The sequence below is a fragment of the Lathamus discolor genome, chromosome 17 (genome assembly GCF_037157495.1).
Source record: "Lathamus discolor isolate bLatDis1 chromosome 17, bLatDis1.hap1, whole genome shotgun sequence".
Lineage (NCBI taxonomy): Eukaryota > Metazoa > Chordata > Aves > Psittaciformes > Psittacidae > Lathamus > Lathamus discolor.
In genome coordinates, this window is record NC_088900.1 from 658,638 (window position 1) to 662,963 (window position 4,326).

Genomic DNA, 4,326 nt, shown 5'->3' on the forward strand with positions numbered 1-4,326 from the left:
TATTCAGTAACCAGTGTTAACAATGGTAGGCTAGGTGGCAAGAGCTAACATAATTACATACGGTAAAGGGCATACGGGTGGATTTAAAAAGTATTGTGAAAGTCTATCGAAGTAGAAATTAATGGACACACCAGGGTAGTCAAGTGAGAACAAGACAATGATGGCGTCCACACAATGGTTGGGATATATCCAAAGAACAGAAAGGTGAAGGAGGACAGAGCGAGGAAGACTTCTTACTTCATCTGAGGAAGACTCCTTACTTCATCAATGCGACCGCCAGAGGAGGCTGCGCAAGCACAGAAGAGGCTGATGTCGTAATAGACTGATGTGGCAATCCTTGATACATATGTAGTAGTTAATGATGCAATCCGTGTTAAATATGTATTAGTAACCAAATTTTAGTGTATAAATTGCGAACGCGATGTGACGAGGTCGAAGCCAGATTTGGGCGAGTGCCCTTGGTTTCCCAGCGCTGCAATAATGCACCTCATATAACCATCCCGGTGGTTATGTGTTTATTCTTACGCTAACAGGAGGAATATAGGACAGTTGTTAGAGGATGTAGGGAGGCAATTAGGACAGCGAAGGCCTCCTTGGAACTTAATCTTGCTAGTCGGGTTAAGGACAATAGAAAGGGCTTCTTCAAATACATAGCAAATAAAACTAACACAAGAAGCAATATAGGCCCACTGCTGAACGAGGTGGGTGCCCTGGAGACAGAGGATATAAAGAAGGCAGAGGTGCTGAATGCCTTCTTTGCCTCTCTCTGTCATTACTCCTGCAGACTCTTCCCGGGGGCCCCGGATTCCTATAGCCCCAGAAGGAGTCAGGACAAAGGAGGAGTTTGCTTTGGTAGATGAGGATTGATGCAATCTGGACATCTGTAAATCGATGGGTCCGGATGGAATGCACCCACGGGTGCTGAGGGAGCTGGCGGAGATCATTGCTACGCCGATCTCCATCTTTGGTAAGTCGTGGGAAACGGGAGAGGTGCCTGAGGATTGGCGGATGGCAAATGTCACACCAGTCTATAAGAAGGGCAAGAAGGAGGACCTGGGTAATTATAGACCGGTCAGCCTTACCTCCATCCCTGGAAAGATGATGGAACAACTTATTCTTGACTCCATCTCTAGGCATATCAAGGATGAGGGGGTCATTAAGAGCAGCCAACATAGTTTTATGAGGGGGAAGTCATGTTTGACCAACCTTATAGCCTTCTATGAGGAAGTGACTAGGTGGAGGGATGATGGTAGAGCGGTAGATGTGTTTTTTCTTGATTTCAGTAAGGCATTTGATACTGTCTCTCACAGCATCCTCATAGATAAGCTAAGGAAGTGTGGGCTTGACGATCAAGTAGTGAGGTGGATCAAGAACTGGTTGAAAGGAAGAAGGCAGAGAGTTGTGGTCAATGGCGCAGAATCTAGCTGGAGGTCTGTGACTAGTGGAGTCCCTCAGGGGTCGGTGCTGGGACCAGTGCTGTTTAATATTTTCATCAACGACCTGGATGAGGGAACTGAGTGTACCCTCAGCAAGTTCGCTGATGACACAAAACTGGGAGGAGTGGCTGACACACCAGAAGGCTGTTTTGCCATTCAGCGAGACCTGGACAGGCTGGAGAGTTGGGCGGGGAGAAACTTGATGAAATTTAACAAGGGCAAGTGTAGAGTCTTGCATCTGGGGAAGAACAACCCCATGTACCAGTACAGGTTGGGGGTTGACCTGCTGGAAAGTAGTGAAGGGGAAAGGGACCTGGGGGTCCTGGTGGATAGGAGGATGACCATGAGCCAGCAATGTGTTCTTGCGGCCAAGAAGGCAAATGGCATCTTAGGGTGCATTAGAAAGGGTGCGGTTAGTAGGTCAAGAGAGGTTCTCCTCCCCCTCTACTCAGCCTTGGTGAGGCCGCATCTGGAATATTGCGTCCAGTTCTGGGCCCCTCTGTTCAAGAAGGACAGGGAATTGCTTGAAAGAGTCCAGCGCAGAGCCACAAAGATGACTAAGGGAGTGAAACACCTCCCTTATGAGGAGAGGCTGAGGGAGCTGGGTCTCTTTAGCCTGGAGAAGGCGAGACTGAGGGGTGACCTCATCAGTGTTTACAAATATGTAAAGGGTGGGTGTCAGGATGATGGAGCTAGGCTTTTTTCAGTGATATCCAGTGATAGGACAAGGGGCAATGGGTGTAAACTGGAGCATAGGAAGTTCCACGTTAACATCAGGAAGAACTTCTTTACTGTAAGAGTGACAGAGCACTGGAACAGGTTGCCCATGGGGGTTGTGGAGTCTCCTACATTGGAGATATTCAAGGCCCGCCTGGACAAGTTCCTATGTGACGTACTGTAGGTTACCCTGCTCTTGCAGGGGGGTTGGACTAGATGATCTTTTGAGGTCTCTTCCAACCCTTGGGATTCTGTGATTCATGTTTAGTGGGGCCACTGTATCCTGTTATCTCACCACAGACTTACAACAAAAACATTGTTCTTTATCTTCGATCTAAGTTAAACTAAATGTACTTTAGAAGGATGGTGTGAAATAATTTACTCATGTTTAGTGGGGGCCACTAAATTACACAGACTTAAACATTGTTCTTTATCTTCGACCTAAGTTAGGCTAAAAGTACTTAAGTACTTTAAGTACCCATGTTTTCCAGGCACTAGCATTACTTTATTAAGCCCCCCAATGCCCCCCACCCCCGTACCCTCACCTTTTGTTTTACCTTTACAAATTTTTTTGCTATGTGACTCCATTTTGCTCAAGAATTATGTCAATTTTCAACTTGTTGTCTAATCTTGCGTCTTTAGTAAGCTTTGCTAATTCATAGAGTTATATCCACATAGCAACACCTAAGATTTGCGAAAGCCAATACATTTATGTGTTTATCCCATCCTTAAAGCAAAAGCGAAGGAATACCCGCTTTTGCCCGAACGCAGCCGAAGGGATACGAAAAGGGAGGAGCCGCCCGAAGGGATCTGAGCGGAGCCGAAGGGAGCCAAGTGGAGCCGAAGGGAGCCGAGCAAAGCCAAAGCCACCCAAACAGGGGGGAGCTGCCCAAAGGGACCTGAGCAGGCACACTCCCCCACGCGCACACAATGTACTGCACGCGTGTTCTCACAGGCAGGGACATACGTGTGCAAGCACACACACTTGGGGGCAGAGCCTCAACCGCTCCGGCTGTTCATGGCCCTTCCAGTGCTACAACACGTGTGTTGTCCTGGATTCAGACGTAGCAGTTGTTTTTCTCCTTCTTGGTAGCTGGTGCAACGCTGTGTTTTGACTTTTGGCATGGGAACAGCACTGATAACACTGATGTTTTTAGTTACCGCTCAAATGTTTTAGTCTGACCAAGGACTTCCTGAGCCTCATGCTCTGTCAGGGAGGAGGAGAAGCTGGAAGGAAGCAGAAAGAGGACACCTGAACCAAACTGAACCAAAGAGGTATTCCATACCACAGCACGTCATGCCCAGGATGTAACGGAGAGTTACCTGGAAGGGCTAGGGATTGCAGGGTTGGACGAGGTATCGGTTGGTGCGTGGTTGGATGGGGTGGGGGAGTTATTGGTTGGCTGGTGTTGAGGTGTTGTATTCTTTCCCCTTGTTATTTCCTTTATTGTTATTATTATTGGTGGTAGCAGTAGTGATTTGTGTTATACCTTAGTTACTAAACTGTTCTTATCTCAAGCTGTGGGAGTTGCATTCTTTTCAATTCTCCTCTCAGTCCTTCCAGGTGTAGAGGGAGGGAAAGAAGGGGGAGAGTGCATGCATCAATCAACTCAAAGGACAGGGGAAGAACGAACAACCCAACAGCGACTTCAAAGAACTTCTATCCTGCTCCATGGATAAGGACCACGACGCTGGGGCTCAGGGTGCTTGGGGGTCAAGCAAAAGCCGATTTCCCTCTGATGACATACCAGCACTGGGAAAGCCTGACCAGGTTCTGGGATTGAAGTGACAGCAAGGACATAACAGCAATGTCACAACAGCCACTGGGGAGGGAGTTGGACCTGAGTGACTATTAAGCTCCCTCCCAACCCAAACCACTCGTTCAGTCTCTGCTTTTGTGAACATCAAGGAAATAAGAGCTGGAAATAACATCCGAGAAAATAACAGCAAGGAAATAGCATCTAAGGATATAGCCAAGGAAGCAACATCAAGGAAAACCTCAGCAGTTCCTACATGGAACAAGAGCTGAATTTGGCACCAGCATTGCCACCATCACACTTACCTTGTGTCAGAGTCCACCTCTTCCAACTCTGACTCCTCCCGAACATAGAGCTGAGACAGGGCCGCCTCCTGCGAGGTAGAGATTGGAGAAGTGAGAAGCAGGCATGGGGCA

General features: G+C 47.8%; 1 long non-coding RNA gene across 1 annotated transcript; it reads left to right on the top strand.

The window, feature by feature from the left end:
• Positions 1-788: 788 nt before the first annotated feature.
• LOC136023073 (uncharacterized) lies at positions 789-3,749 on the top strand. Its single transcript, XR_010616451.1, has 3 exons — positions 789-967; positions 2,888-3,428; positions 3,709-3,749. It is a non-coding gene; the product is annotated as an uncharacterized LOC136023073 (long non-coding RNA).
• Positions 3,750-4,326: the final 577 nt, after the last annotated feature.